Here is a 16,777-nt window from a genome sequence, read left to right as displayed (position 1 = left end):
TCCACAGTCCCATGTCTCCAGAGTAGGACACTGAGTAGCATATCCTTGACCCTAACCTGAAGCCCAAGTATGGGTCCCAGGGTAGGGCCTCTGTGTGCAGGAAGAGGAGGCGGATAAGGGATGGGACAGTGAGGAGACAGAATTTGGGGTCCAGATAGGCCTAGGAGCCCTGTTGGCGGAGATGTCTGGGGCTGAGATGCTAGGGGAGGGAGTTAATCGGCCACTGGTTCCCCTCTGTGAACTCATTTCCTGAGCTGGAGATGTCGTCGTCTTGGCAACTCTGACTTTGTTTTGACCTCCGTGTTGTAGTTGTTCCTGCTTGATGATGGCCCTTCACTCTTCGATTCTTAAGCCGTACCCGTGGTTCTTAAGCCATACCCCTGGGCAAGCTGTTTTTCAGCGACACGTCTAGCTGCACCTGGGTGAATGTCATCCTCTCCTGACGCTATGTCGAGGGGGGCGGGGTGGCCAGGTGGCCCACTGAGGAGCAGTCCCAGGGGGTCACACTCTGAGCCCATTGACTGTGTGAGCCATCACACCAAGGTTGTTGGGAGGTGCACTGTTGGCTGCGATCAAGGGTACCCAGCTGGAAGGTCACGCTTCTCCTGGGTGGACAGGCTCCGGGGCCTCGGTGGGTGGAATTGGAGTGCAGGAACTAAGGGCAGGACAGACGGACAGAGGTGTTGTTTCGTGGCCTCGTCTTCCTGCTTTTCTTCTAGGAGTTGTCTAGCTTCAGGCCTTAGGCTTGTCTCTAACCCATTTCAAGTTGACTCCCGTGTGTAGTGTAAGGCAAGGATCCAGTTTCATTCTTTTGCGTGAGGAGATCCCGTTTTCCCAAGGTGATTTATTGAAGACATCGTCATTTCCCTTCCATGTCTTTTCCGTCTTGGCGCCTGTGCTAAAGATCAGTTGACCGTAAACGTGACCAGTTACTTCTGGGCCCTCTCTTCCGTTCCCTTGGGCCATATGTGTGTCTTAAGGCTGGCACCAGTTTGAAAAGAAGTCACTTTACTACTTCTTTAAATTTTTGGTAGAATTCACCAGTGAAGCCGTTGGTCCTGTGCTTTTCTTTGTTGGGAAGCTTTGAATTACTGATTCAGCCTCTGTACGAGTTACAGATCTGTTCACATTTTCTATTTCTTCTTAATTCAGGCTTGTTGTAGGTTGTATATTTCTAGGATTTTTCCCATTTCTTCCAGGTTGTTCAGTTTGTTGGTGGATAGTTCACAGTAGTCTCTTATGATCCTTATTTCCGTGGCATCAGTAATGCCTCTTCTTTTATTCCTGATTTTATTTATTTGAATGTTCTTTTTTTTTTCTTAGTCTAGCTAAAGGCTTGTCAATTTTGTTACTCTTTTCAAAAAATGAGCTCTTAGTTGTTTGTTTTTTTTTTTCCTATTTGTCTACTTTCTGTTTTGTTTGTTTATGCTCTAATCTTGTTTCCTTCTTCCTGCTAACTTTGGGCTTAGTTTGCTCTTTTTTTAGTCCTTGAGGTATAAAGTTGGCTTCTTTTTGGGGAGCTGTTACCTCTTTACCTCTTTCTTAACGTGGGTGTTCCTGACTATGAACTTCTCTCTGAGGATTGTCTGTGTTGCATCCCATAAGTTTTAATATGTTGTGTTTTCATTTTTGTTTTTCCTCAAGATATTTTCGAATTTCCCTTTTTATTTTGTCTATGATCCATTGGTTATTCAAGGGCATGTTACTTCAATTTTCACATGCTTGTGAATTTTCTGGTCTTCCTTCTGCTTTTGATTTCTGGTTTCATTCCACTGTGGTCAGAAAATACACTTGGTATGATTTCCGTCTTCCTAAATTTGAGTGGTACATGTTTTCAAACAAGATATAAATTGTATCTGTTGAAAGCAAGTAGAGTTCCAAGGAAAGCAGACTCTGTAGAAGGAGATTAACATGCAGGAAGTTTACTAAGGAAATTTTAGGATTAACACCGTGAAAGAGACGGAAGCAGGACCGGGCAGAGAGAGAGAGAGAGACTGGGCAGCAGTATCGTCACAAGGAAGGCCTCAGCCGATCCTGAGGGGAGCACGGGAGGAGGGATCGCCCTTCAGAATCATCCCAGATTGGGGTGAGGGGCCACACATGGAACAGTAATTGGGCGCAGGCTGCCCCTGAGAGGGGCCATCAGTTGGGTGAGGTGACCCTTCTCAGCTGAGAGCGGACAGCCTGCAGCAGTCCTAGTAGCTGGGGGAGGAAACCCGGCAGCGCTACAGGAGGCCTGGCGGCACCAAGATCTCCACATTCACTACAGTGCATGTTGTGTGTACTACACTTGCCTCTTTGGCCCAGTGGTAGGTTTTTGAGATTTATTCATATTAATGTCTATAGCTGTAGTCACTCATTTTAATAGTCTTACAGTATACAGTTTTATAAATACCCCACAGAGTTTTTTAGAGATTTATTTATTTGAGAGAGAGAGAGAGAGAGAGAGAGTGCGAAGGCATGAGTAGGGGGAGGGGGGAGAGAGAGAGAGAGAGAGACTCTCAGGCAGACTCCCCACTGAGCCCTATGCGGGGCTCGATCTCATGACCCTGAGATCATGACTTGAGCTCGGACGCTCAACTGACTGAGGCACCCAGGAGCCCTGAAATACCTCACAGTTTTTAAACACATTTCCCTGTTGACAGATGTTGAAGTGTTGTAACTTTTCACTGTTGAAAAAAATGTGGCTATGAATTTTATCTCCCTACTGCATGCACTTAGTGGGTTATATAACCAGAAAATTCCTGGGTCTTAAGATATGGACAACTTCAAATTTAGTTAACTACAGTGTAATGAGACTGCTCTCCACAGTGGTTGTGCCTTTATACCCTCAAAGCACTTGTCATTGTCCGACTGATTCTGCCAATTTTCATGGGTATGAAATGGTATCTCATTGTGGTTTTAATTAGAATTTTGTTGAATTCTGGTGAGATTGAGAATTTATGTTTTTGTTAGCTCCTTGGGTTTCTACTGTGTATTCTAGTATGTATTCCAATTATGTGTATTATTGTTTTTTTAAAGTTAATTTGTAGGCAAGCTTTATATATTTTTCTTATTCATTCTTTGTTGTCTGTATGTGCACGGACATCTTCTCCTGATTTGGGGCTTGATTGTTCAATAATCTCTTTTGCTGAATAGGAATTTCCCTTTAAGGCGGTCAGTCCTTTTTTTGTGTGGCATTGTGTCTTTGTATCTTATTTTTAAAACTCTTCCTCAGGCGGGGTCATATGAAAATACTCCCCGTTTTCTACTGAAAGTTTTAAAGTTTTGCTTTGCACCGTCTCACCTGCAGTTCATCTAACCTGGAGTTGTGTGTGTATTGTTAGGAGCAGAAACCTCATTTTTCTTTTCTCTGGGCGCCGGTTTTCCTCGCAGCCTTCCTGTCATGGTGTTTCCATCGATGAAGATCTTCTGGGGACTCTTGTTGCCCTGGTCTGCTTTTTTTTTTCCTGCTCCAATTTCACACCGTCTTTATTTTCTTTATTTCTTGGTCTTGTTGTCTGGTAGAGCAAATCCTCCTCCCTTCTTACTCTCTTTAAAATTGTCCCTGCTTTGGTGTCTTTCACTCTCCCTTATGCATCTTAGAGTTCCCTTCCATGAAAACCTTCCTTTGATGGAGTTCCTGCATTGAATTTATAGATTAATTTGAGGAGAATTGACATCTTTATGAACACTGGATGAGTCCTGTTGATGTCTTACTTAATACCTATATGTAGGTCTTCTTACTGTGCACAGCATTTTTGAACTTTACCTTTCTACTAAATACTGACACTTTTTCATGTTAATAAATATCTTCACTGACAGTTTAATGACTGCCTAACAATCCATTCCTTGGCTACACAGTCATTTATTTAACGATGCCCCCATTGACATTTAGATGAACATATTTCACAGTGATTTTTCTGGAACCCCATCTTTCCCATCACAAAATCATATTTGCAGCTATGTTTTATTCTAGTAATTCTAGGATATTCTGTGTAATTAGTTATTTATCTGAGATGTATTCATGTGTAAGAGATGAGAAAGATTTTAACTTGTTTTCTCCCCATGTGGTTAACCGGTTTTTGCGTACTTTGTCCTTTTGGTTTGACTGACCTAGCTGTTTTGTTTCACCATCCGGCAACCATCAACAGTGCATTTGATAAATGTTTGAATAACTGAACCAATTTTTAATACTTGGTTTATTTTCAGATATGTTAATTATTGTTCACTAATCTTTCATTTCTAAGCCTATACCACACGGTTTGAATTATTAGAGCTGGTAGAACAGGACCGCCTTCATTATCACCATCATCATCATTGTTATGACTATTTTTCAGATTTTCCTGGGCCATTTCTGCCTTATTTTTCTTTCACAGGAACTTTAAAATTTTCTGTTAAGATTTTATTTATTTATTGGAGAGAGTGATCACGTGTACATGCGCCCGGGGAAGGGGATAGGGAGAGGGAGAATCTCAAGCAGACTCCTTGTTGAGCAGGGTGCCCATCATGGGGCTCGATCCCACGACCCTGAGATCATGACCTGAACCGAAATCAAGCGTCAGACGCCTGACTGACTGAGCCACCCAGGCGCCCCAACATGAAATAATCGGTCACTGTTCCTTTAAAACTGTTAACGGTTTTGATTGACAGTATATTAGTTTTCTGAAAAATTTAAAGGCATTTATATTTAAATTTTCTGGCCTAATAAGTACTACATATTCATCTAGTTTGCAAATTCTGGAACTTTTTGGTTAGAGAAGATAAATCCCCAGATTTCTTTTTTAATTAAAATTCAAGGCAATTAAAGAAATTCATTGCAGCAAACAGAATCATGCCACATGTTTATTCTGTAAAGACAAAATGTTTTTCTATATTGAGCAGCACTTGGAAGGGTTTGCCTCCTCCTTACAAAACATGGCTCACATGGCACCCCATGTTCCCCGTCCAGACAGATTCTTGAAAACGGATAATAATTTGTGTGCTGTTTGGTTAGAGAAGTGTTTTGTTTTTGTTTTTGTTTTAACATGGCTCCCTTTCTCCCACAGATCCTTAAAAGGAATTCTGTGCCCTTACTTCTCTGATTTACCTTTTTTATGGTAAGAAAATAAGATGCAAAGCGTGTCGGGCAGGAGGGGAGTCTGCATAACTCTCTTTCACACCTGCTTGGATTCTGGCAGTGGTACTCGCTAAGTGAAGGACGACGGCTGGTTTGTCATGTGTTTTCACAGAGCACTGATGGCACCCGGCCAGCCCATTTAGCCTTTGTCTTTTTTCTTGCATAAAACTGCCTCTTTTTCACTTCACATGGGGTGTGTTAGGCACTCCAGAGATGTTTGTTCTTGTCGCCTGCACACCATCTGTGATCTCCTGGCACCTTAGACGGGCTCCCAGATTGGCTGAAGTGAAGGTCAGCGTACGCGGTGCTTGGGGTCCTGGCCCGTGTTGGCCTGTGTGGCCCGTACGGCCGCACACACCTGCGGTGCCCTCCATCAGGGCCGTGGGCTCAGTTTTAAAAAGTTTAAGTAAACTCTTGATTTAGAATGAGTTTAGATTTGGGGCAGCATGACGAAGATAGGACAGAGCGTTCCCATATGTCCCTCACCCAGTTACCCTAGTTGCTGACTCTTCCATTATCGTACTGCATTTGGCTCAGTTCAGGAACAAGGACTGGTACATTACTATTAACTCAAACCCACACTTTATTCCGATTTCACTAGTTTTTCCCTAATGTCTTTTTCCTCTTCTAGGATCCACCCAGGATATCACATTACATTTTCTCCTCATGTCTCCTTAATTTCTTCTGGTCCATGTCCGTTTCTCAGACATTCCTTGTTTTTGATGACCCTGTCCCTTTGGGGGAGAACCAGTCATATATTTTGTAGGATGTCCCTCAGTCTAGGTTTTTCTCATATTTTTCCTGATTATATGGGGGTTTATGGGTTTTTGAGAGGAAAACCACAAAGTGACGTGCTGTTCCTGCCATGTTGTATGAAGGGAACATGCCATCTTCGTGACTTAGCTCTCATGACGTTGACCTTGATCCCCTGGCCAGTGTAGTGTTGGTAGATTTCTTCCTGTAAATTTATTCCCCACCCTCTTCCAGACTCTGCTGTACAGAAGCAAATCACCGAGCACAGTGTAGACTCAATTTAAGAGTTTTGTTAATTGTCTCACCCGTCTGCACAGTGTTATGTTTAAACCGCGCCTGTTATTTTTTGGTGTTCCACGAGAGTAGATTTTGTGTTGAAAGCCCTAAGAAAAAATTAAAGTGCCTTTGCTTAAGAAGGATTTGAAGTAGTTAGTAGCTCTGTTGAATCTTTATTCCATTCCTCTTACTTTTGGTTTCTTGGTTTTATTTAAAACTATTTATACCCAGGATGCCTGGGTGGCTCAGTGGGTTAAGCCTCTGCCTTGGGCTCAAGTCATGATCTCAGGGTCCTGGGATCCAGTCTCACATCAGGCTCTCTGCTCAGCGGGGAGCCTGCTTTCCCTCTCTCTCTGCCTGCCTCTCAGCTTCTTTGTGATCTCTCTCTCTCTCTCTGTCAAATAAATAAATCTTTAAAAAAAAATAAATCTTTATACCGCAGGTGCTCCATCCTGGCCGGCTCAGTCAGTGGAGCACAAGACTCTTAATCTCTCGTTGTGAGTTCAAGCCCCACACTGGGAGTAGAACTTACTTAATAAAATGTTTTCAAAAATGTGTATGCCCTGTACACCACATCCTTATACCACACAGGCTGCTCTGTTCTGCTCAGATGGTTGTATATACAGCTTGTACCTCATTTCTAGCCTAAGGGAGCTTCATTTCACTCTGGCTGTTGGGGAAAAAGTTCAGCATAAGAACATGTTTATCCATATTGAAGCTTATCTAGTAAACACCACAGTATATTTATTCTACTTAGTGTGATGGAAATCTTTTTTCTGTATAAAATTATGTTAAGGATTTATGAGTTTTAATGCTCCTGGACACCTACCTCTCTTGATACCATAATAGGCTAGCCTACCCCTTGCCTGTCTGGAAAGCCGCTGTACTTTACAAGTTCAGATTACAGATTGCCTGTTGTCCCATTGTTTGTGGGGTGAATTTCTCAGTGCCTTTAATTTTTTTTTTTTTTTTTTTTGGTCTGATTACTCCTTTTGCACTCAAATGACTTTATTTACATTTCCACTTCAAGTCAGTTTCTGAATCAGAATTTAAAAAAAAAAAGAATTTAAAAAGGATAATGTATCATTATTTTAGCATCAAACAGAAAATGTTCTTGAAATGGTATATAAATCAGGTTTGTGTTCACTGAATCCACATTTTATGTGCTCTTAGGAACTTCTCTTTCAAAAAATCTTGTGAGAAATTTGTGATGTCCCAAAATGATCATATCTGCAAACCCACATCTGTAGACACTTAATTTCATAGAGAGATGTGAATGTTTCATTGAGTGGGACTGGCTAGAGCGTGTTTTCAGAACATTAAAGCTTCATGGTTCCTCCTCATTATGAGCTTCTCTAAGAAATCGTGTTGAGTATATTAGGTCTTTAAGTCAGTCTTGGAGCTCAGCACTAGGGAGAGAAGTTCAAAAATACATTTTAAGAGTTTTTGCTCACTTGAGGACCACTTGGCATGACAGCTCAGAAACGGAATACCACTTTGAATCAGCCACACGGGAAATCCTTTCCCTGGCCCCTCAAGGCTACTTTCAGTCTGTCAAAAGAGTCTTAAGTTCATGTGGGGGATTCCCACGTGTTCTATTCTAAGCCTCTTTTAAGGTTTTTATATATGTGTAGGAGGGAGAATAGTACTGCGCACGTTTCATGTCTCAGTGGTGTGGGGACTGTTCCGCGTACCGTTCCTGTGTTTTAATATTACTCATTCTTTTTTTCTGAGTACGGATGTGCAAGAGCGAGAAAGGCTGAGCATTATGAAGTGAAATACAAAGAATCAATGTGTTCTCAGGTCAGTTAAAGATCTGCCACATATAAAATCTTTGGACATATACCGACTCTCTTCTTCCATAGCGAGCAAAGAGAACTCTGCGGAGCGTTGGACACGGGCGTGCTTTCCCTGCCTTTCCCCGCACTAGCTGTGCTCACCGAGTCTTCTCTGGTTAGCCGGGGCCCTCCTGTCCTTTGTGCTCGGAGTCAGGCGTATTTCCACTGCTCAGATCTGTCAAGTAGGCTGCCTGCTGTTCCTCTTCAGGTCAGTTAAGGCCTTGAAGTGATCTTCAAAAAGACCATGAGTATTGAGCCATTTTGGGGAGAAGAGGCGGGACGAAGAGTCATGACATCGCCGGTGTCATTGGTCTGCCGGGAGAAAGGCAGGAGTGTGTGGACCACCTGTGCTGGGCTCGTACTTTCTGAGCTCGTGTGGGGGGATACAGTGGCTTCTGTAGGGACACCCCCTGTCTGTGTGTGGTCACCCTGACCTGCTAGGAACAGGTGAAAGTCCCCAGCAGTAGACAGGAGCCTCAAATCCACCCTCCGACTCTACAGGCCCACTTGGGAAGCTTAGTACCGAGTGCAGATTTTTCTACAGGAGAGGAAGACTCGTATCTGGGCACAGACAGCAGCCCCTGGGCAAGGATAGCCCCTGCCCGGGCCTCAGTGGGTTTGTTCCTAGGGACAGGGCTCCAGAGGTTAGAAGGATCAGGGGGGGATGGGCGGGGAGCAGAGGCTCCCTTTCCCCTCAGGCCTCGGGAAGGTCGTCCCACCTGGATTCAAAAACCAACAAACGGTGAAAAAGAGTTCCTCTTGAATGATCCTGGTTCCTCCTCAGGCCTTTATATCCCCAACAACTACCTAACATGTTTCCTTGGAAAATAACTTTTTATGTTCTTGTGCCCAGAAATTCAGATCTGTAAGGCTGCCTTAAAATAGTTATCCGTCTTTAATTTCCCCCTAATAAATTTTCCTTCTCCTCTAAAATCCCCTGCGTTTTTCCTCTAGTTGTGAGCAATCAGGAGATTTTCCATTTGAATCGGCCCTTGTTGGCCCGCCTGTGTTTCGGTGGATTCGAGTGGGTCAGTGTGTGGCGCTCGGTGCCAGGCCTGCCAGAGTGTGCCGCGTGGGCTGCCTCGGTGCAGAGGCGTGTTCTGAAGACAGAGACTGTCTTCAGAGCCACAGTGCCTCCCAGGCCTGCTTTCTAAGCTGCACTGGGAGTCCTCTTGCAGTACCCTTTTTTTTCCTTCCCTTTTTTTTTTTTTTTTTTTTTTTTTTTTTGCAGCTTTATCTCTCTCCTTAACACTAAGATGCAAAAGCATCCCTCTTAATGTCGACGTATCCGTCTGATTTTGACTCGATCCAAAGCAGAGCATCTACAAGTGGGTTGCCCGGGCGGATGGTACACCTGTGCCTGGAAGGTTGACTCGGGCCCAGGGTGGTTAATAGTCATTCATCGGACAGACATTTATGATGTGCTCATTCTGAGCCAGGCTCCGTGATGAGGTGGGGCTATGGAAATGAGAAGGCCCAGCGCCGACTTCAATGAGCCTCCAGTACAGCGAGGAAATGGAGGGCTGTGTGGGGGCAGCTCTGATACAGAAGTACCGGGGAGGGCCTGCGGGCCAGATGCTCGAGATATCCTTCTGGAGAAACTGCCCTAAGACCCAGCACTGGAATGATGCATACCAGTAAATGGACAGAAGATGGGAGTTGTGATAAGCTGGGGGGAGACAGAGAGCCAGCAGGAGTGTCAGGCTCCGGGGGTGCTCCTGTATTCAAAGGCCTGTAGAGGTTGGAGACTAGGAGCATGCTGGAAGCGGCAGAGCATGAGGACCTGCCTGAGGTCAGGGCTGGTTAAAGAAAACTTCTGAGACAGTTCAGTTATGAACACATGCCAACATTTCATTACCATTTTTCAGTGCAAGGGAAGCGCGTACTGGTAGCTGTCCTCTGAAGACGCACTCTTCGTAGGACTGTGTCATTGGAAGAAAGAATGAGTGAATCATCACTGAAAAGAATGTCTGGTTAAAAATCTTTAGACTCTGATTAGTCTAGTTGATAACTGACAGTCATCTGGGTGAATGGTAATGAGTTCCCCAGAGCAAGGCTTAATCTTCTTTGAAGTTCACTAAAAAATTGCATCAGAAAAAATACTTCATCTGGAATGCTGTTGATTTCCTCCCACTAGGGTGTTGTCAATGAAGAGTAAGCAACCAGCTTCAGGGCTGTTTTTCTTGAAGAAGTCCAAGGTCACGGTGGTGGGCAGTCCAGTTTTCAGTTTGGATTGTTATCCCGAGGGCCCTTACCACTGAGCTTAGTTGAACCGCACCCCCCACAGACATCCACGTGGGGTGAGCCACAGTGTGAGATGGCTGCAGCTGGATGGCAGTGAGCTGACTGTTTTTCTTTTCCAAGGAAACACTGCCGAAGGCCTTGACTTGAACTGTGTCTCTTCCCTTGCCCCTTGTCCCACCTCGCGGCCCGGTGCAACTTTGAGAGCCACAAGCGGGGGAGTAGAGGTGGGAGTTGGTAGTTGGCTTTTCCTCCAGCAGGGTTGGTTTTAACTTACTCAGTTTTAAGTGGTGATTGTTCTCACGATAATGAAAGAAAATACAGTAGTATTAAGACAATTTTGAGATACTGGAAGAAGCACCCAGGCTGGGGTAAGAGCTCAGAGGAGGGAGACCAAGGCCCTTTTGATGGAAGTACTCAGCGTCCAGCCCCGGGCCCTGTCACCTTGCCCCTCTCCTTCGCTGGGCTGGGTCCCATCTCTGTCCTGAGGCCCCAGAAGCAGCCTCAGAACCTTGCTGTCACCTGGCGTTGGCCTCGAGGCTGTTAGCGGTATTCCCACCCGGGTTTGCTGTGATTACGGAAGATGCTGCTTTTCCCCGGAGTCTGCAGGCAGAACCTCCTTCCGTGCATCTGAGGGGGTTAAAATAGAGGCTTCAGAGGTGCCCTTGCCCTGGGCGGCCGCTCTGCTGGCGCGGGTCGGGGGGATGGGGTGGCAGGGTGGGGGATTGATGCTGTGTTTTCTTGTCGCTGGTTCACGGGGTCGTGGTGTCATGGGCAACGGTGTAGACAGATGGCAAGAAACATCAGGGAACCTGACCTTGGGGGTAGGTCTGTAGTGTTTTGGGGGGCCAGGCTGTCATGCCCCTCCGACTGTACTCACCTTTGTTGCGTCCGTGGCCTAACTGTTCCAGTGTCTTTTGTTGTGACATTCATCATTGTCATGTCAACATGCTGCCATGAAAATAACACTCCCTGGTTAGGTTGCTGAGATGGAATGGGCATATTGGAGAATCTACGATCGTCTTCTGAACTTCATGGGAACGGGGACTTTTTTTTTTTTTTAGCTGTTAGAAATCCACATTCAAAATATATGTAGTTGTTCTTTTTTTTTTTTTTTTTTTTTTTAATGTTCTCCAGATTGCAAAATACCTGCCTGTGAGAACTCAGGAGGACTGACTTTGTGGGCACAAAGGTAGTGAGTGAGTCATGCCTGCGAGCGCGGAAAGGAGTTCATCTGAACCTCTTTGAGGAAGCTTCCCAGGCGACCGTTTATGCAGTCTTGGAAGGATGCGGAACTAGAAGGGTACGTACTTGGAAATTTTAATCCTCAGATACACTCCCTGTTGGATTAAGACCTCAGTTTTTGTTTCATTTGTTAAAAAGGAGTGAAAAAAGCTTAACAGTTATGGAAAAATACACTATTACTAAGACGTGTGTGTGTACGTGTGTGTGTGTGTGTGTGTGTTGTGTTGTGTGTGTTGTGTTGTGCTTTATCCTTACCTTCTAAACACTCTTTCTCTGATGGGAATGTGTGTAGATGTGAATGCTGGCTTTCTTGGAAAAGCACGAGAGAAGTTACTGGTCAGAGTGGTTTCAGTTAACTGGGAAGTTACTTGGAAAAGCAGGCATTCCTTGGATGTGCCTGTATCTGAGTTTGTAGCCATCAGGAGAACTTTGGGCATGGAAAGAGGAGTTTATTCATCATTTGCTGCTGCTTTGAGTACACGTGCTTGAACTTGTATTCTTCGTGTCAGTCTGCCTTTGGTGGGGCTCATGCCCTCGGCTTGAGGGCAGGAGCAGAAGGGCCATCCCTGAACGGAAACCAGGGGGCTCTTCCATCAAGGAGACACAGCCTCGACTCAGGGAGATGTCCCTCTCACTCCTCACTCTCCTCCTTGCTGTACAGGTTTCTTCTTGGATGACCGTAAGGCTGAGATAAACATTTCTCTTCCACTGGGAAACCCCAGCACTCCCAGACTGTATTTCCCAGGGACTTCGATTGAATTCCATTTTCATGCATACGGTGGTGTTTTTCACGCACCCGCTGAAGAGGAAAGTCCTGCTCGTTAGGTGACAGGCTTGTTTTCTATAGTGTTAGAAATCCTCTGAGGTGGACCAGAATATTAACATATTAGCAGTGCTTATTTTAAGTATGGCTATGCTGTGATCCTAGATCAGGTGTTCTTAGAAGTGTTGAAAACGAGATAAAGTCTACAGAATGGCTCTCTTCTGCTGGAGACTGTCCGCTCTGAGCACCTGTGGGCTTTATGAACATTTTGAGCTTTTAGTCACAGTAATTTGAATTTTCTTTTGGATGCCTCCGTTGGTTCCCTTCGATCACCAACAGCTCTGAGACTCTCCTTTTGCAGACATGTGACAGGAAGTAGGTGAACTTTGTTGTTATGGTCTTTTCTCCCTAGTTCCTAGACCTGTGGAAGAAACGAGGATAGCAAATCCTGGTGGGGAGCCGAGGCCTCGGGCTTTTTTTTCCCCCTCCTACAACAAAAGTGAAAATTTCCTAATCCTTGGAATAAAAAATGTATGTAGGTATACTTAATTCTTAAGAAGTCCACTGACTTTTCAGTGATACTGATAATGGAATTCTACCCTTAATTTTAACTTGTTTCATTTAATTACCTATTTGAAAGGTCAGACCGTAGTTTATGAACTGCCTGAAATTATTTTTAAACAAGGCGGGTTACAAATGAGGTAATCCTTCATTTTATTATTTTTAAATATCTGCGCCTTCACATTTCTTGTGAGATAAAAATTGGCCTGTCAGTGGATTGATGCATTCATTCCCTTGAATGTCTCTAAGTAGCCAGTCACTGTACTAGGCTCTGGGGATAGTAATTAATACTTAGTCTCCATTTTAAAGGTGCTAGTTTAAAAAAAAAAGGTGCTAGTAAGTCCACAAAGGGAGACATGAGAGTACATATCCTTGTAAGAATAGCAAACACTTCTGTGGCTCTTACCATATGCCAGGCACTTTCTAGGCACGAACTTTAACTCATGAAGGGATACAAAAGCACTGTGAAGTTCTTACTCTTTTACATGTGCGTAAATTCGGAGGTTAGGTGCTTGTCGTCCGTCATAAGGCTTCTCTTACTTAACTGTCGGGTGCAATAACAGACCTGCCTGGGGAGGCCTGGCAGAACGGCATAGCATCTCGTTGGGAGAACAGGGACTAGATGCGTGGGAATCCGTGAAATTTTCCTGAAGCAGACAGTCCCCAAGCAGATCTATTCAGAGGAGTGGTAGAGCCCCGAAATCCTTCTCTAGTGACCTGAAGTACTGCCTCATAAATGAGTTCATTGGTTGAACCAGTCGGTGACAGAGTATTGGTGACAGGGAGATAGTAAAAAATACACCCCATCTCCACAATCTTAGGATAAATGACAAGGACGTAGATTTCCAGTGTTGAGGCAAACCTTTGCTTCCAGTTAGCGGAAGATATGATAAAAACTTGGCCTTTAAACAAAACAAAACAAAAACTTGGCCTTTAAAAAAAAATCTAAGAAAACCATTAATTTATTTATACTTTGTCAGCAAGGGGGTGAATGTGTGACCCCCTTTTGCATTCTGGGATGAATTTCCCAATCACAAGATTTCCCCTTAGGAAAGCTCTGCTCATCTGGAGAAATGATAGCCTGCTGGTATTTACCTTGAATAAATACTGGGGAAAGATGGGTTTGCTTCAGAATAAAAACTGGCAGGAACCGTTCGATTAGGTAGATTAACGTTATCATTGGGGAGGGACAAGACTACTCGGGAGGTGGAGTGGCGGCCCCCATGCTTGGCGCGGTGGTACTAGACTTGTGCTTTTCTCCCTTCCGGTAACAACCCCTGCTTTTTTCCGAGCATCCAGCCAAATGGGTAACCTTCTGTTGTCCCCGTAACCGTGACCTGCTGACTCTCTTGTTACTCCCACCCTCACTTGTGACCGCCTTATTGTTCCCAACCCTGTCTCAGCTACATTGGGTGGCCCGCCTACTTCCCCAGCTGTGTGGGTGTGGGGGCTTCTCATCACCAGGGGTCTTCTCCCCAACTTCCTCCATCTCCCCACTCTCTGGGCTGTGGCTCCTCATGGCTCACATTAGTTTGTCAGAAGTCTCCTGTTTGACCACACCCCACCCCGTCCGGCCATCTGGTACCCCACCTCTCTTTTGATCCCTATGAGACCTCTCATTGGCCGCCTCCTTTGCTCCATACCTTTCCATCTTTATTTTCGTCCTGATTCAACTTAGAATCCATAGTCCGGTGCAAAATCAGTCTCTTGCCCAAGCTCTACGCATCCTGATCGTTCTGTCCTCTGGCTTGCACCTGCCTCTGAGCCGTGCTGGAGAAAGTCCGGCAGCTGGACAGGTTGGTGCCTGGTCACATCAGTTCAGGCGATTTGCTCAGCACTGTGCTCAGTTGCTTCTTGCTCTCCTGGCTAGCTGTCTGCCGTGCTGATCCTTCATGCGGACTCTCACTAAGCCTTAGGACTGCTCCTCCTCCCTGCTTCCTCTGGTCAGAGGACGCTTTCCTGCCATAGGGCTCTCTGTCCTCCCCGCCACTGAGCCGCCTCTTGTCCCTTGGCATCCAAGAGTTGACGGCAACTTGGTTTTTCTTCTGCTTTTCATACCATCATAGTCATCTTTGTTGTTTCATCTCTTGTCAAACTGACTTCTGTCAGAAGGCAAGTACAAGATGTCTGTTTCCTCTTTCAAGTACAGTAACACATTTTCGCACTACTGTCTTTTGCTTTCTGCTGGAGAGAACCGGGATTTACTGTCGGGTAGCAGGCCCCTCGCATGTTCCTGGTGCGCGTGTGGTTGCTTGCATGGCCAGAGGACTTCGCTCTGTGATCTAGCTCGCTGCTGCGTCGAGCCCTAGACGGGAACCGTCTCTCTCGGTTGCTCAGGGATTCTGCACCCTGTAGAAATAGTCCCCTAGGCTTTATTCTGCATACATACGGGGGAAAGGGTGATGGGCATCTTTCAGATTAGCAATGGGCAGGAATCTCCTAGACAGATCAGTTTGATCATTATCACAGTGCTCTGTTTGTGTTGTCTTTGGTGTGGTTCACTGACGCCTTTGCAAGTTATTGGGGTGCAGTGAGGTGGGTGTTTTGGCCCCTACTTCTGCCAAGGAGACCTCAGATCTTCTTTCCTACACTTCCTTGTGCTGATTCTCTGACCTGTTCTCTAGGGTTGCTGCCCACGTCCCTGTTGCTTCTTGTAATCTCTGCCTCTCCCACCTGCTGCTCTGCAGCTCCCTACTCCTCTCATCCAACATCCCCCCCCCCCGACTTCTTTTTCTTTGTGTCAGCTCTTTGTTGGCTTTCACGTAAAAATACAAACATTTGGGGGTGCCTGGGTGGCTCAGTTGGTTAAGCATCTGTCTTCGGCTCAGGTCATGATCTCAGGGTCCTGGGATCAAGTCTCGAGTTGGGTTCTCTGCTCAGTGGGAAGCTGCTTCTCCCTCTGCCTGCTGCTCCCCCTACTTGAACTCTCCCTCCCCCACCCTCTCTCTCTGTGTAAATTAATAAATAAAACATTAAAAAAATATGAACATGTTGTAGATACAATTCATTGATTTATTAACTGTCTAGTTCCAGAGCTGGGCACCTGGGGAGGATGCAAACATTAAGAAAATGACAGTGCTGCCCTTCTGGTGACCGTAAGAGAGAAACATCGAAATGCAGCATTCCAGTATATTGTAATAAAGACTGTTGAAGTCTGTGCTGAGTATTTTATTTACATCCCTTCATATAATCCTAAAAAAACATCCCGTGAGGGATTTTTGGTCCTCATTTTGCAGAGCAGAACACGGAAGCTCTGAGAAGTGTAGTCATTTGGTCAGGGTCACTTAAACAGCAGATCACCCCGTGGGAAATACAGTCCCACATTTGAGCTGCCAAGCTCACGCTCTTTGCCACCATGAATCCAGTGTCCTGCCTTCCCATCTCCAAGGGCTGACCGTGAACAGTAGAATCTCGTAATAGACTCTTGACCTACTGAATATTAGTGAGGAGCTGGAGAACTATAACTGGCTAGAAGTCATTGGTTGGGGTGTTTTTATTCTTGGGTTGTTTCTGTGGAATTGCCTGGAAATGATACCGCCGTTATTCAGTTAATAATGCGTTTGTTATCACTAGGCTTCTCATGTGTAACATGTTCTATACAAAAATATCTTATTTGCCCATCTGTTACCTTCTTAAGAGCCAGATTCGAATTTGCACTTCACTATAGGTTTAAATGTTAAGTGGCTTGCAGCTGAAAGAGAAAAAAAAAATGGGGTTGTCACAGAGAGTTTAAAGGAACCGCTTTCTGGATCACCGAAGAGAACCGTGTTAATGTTAATGGTCCACTTCTGTCCATTCCGATTAGCGGGAAACTAGCCCTTGGCGTTCCTTAGGGAAACCAGACCTGCTCGCATCCTGGGCTGGGCCTGGAGTCCTGATGGGGTGGGGCTTCAGGTAGGGGGTGGGAGGGGCTTCAGTCTCCTCTGTTCTGCTCCCAGGGGTTCCTACCCTCTCCCGCCCTGTGAGCCCTTTTTGTTCTTATTGCTTCCCTCCAGGCAGCCA

At 45.3% G+C, this 16,777-nt stretch overlaps 1 long non-coding RNA gene across 1 annotated transcript in view; it reads left to right on the top strand.

Moving 5' to 3' along the window:
* LOC308352005 overlaps positions 1 to 16,777 on the top strand; it is a 151,338-nt gene that overhangs the window by 63,509 nt on the left and 71,052 nt on the right. Inside the window, exon 4 of the long non-coding RNA XR_013967624.1 lies at positions 11,344 to 11,509. This is a non-coding gene — a long non-coding RNA (uncharacterized lncRNA). The remainder of the gene's footprint in view (positions 1 to 11,343; positions 11,510 to 16,777) is intronic.

This window comes from Martes martes (genome assembly GCF_963455335.1).
Source record: "Martes martes genome assembly, chromosome: 11".
Lineage (NCBI taxonomy): Eukaryota > Metazoa > Chordata > Mammalia > Carnivora > Mustelidae > Martes > Martes martes.
Note: the sequence above shows the minus strand (reverse complement) of the source record. Positions and strands in the feature narration are given on the sequence as shown.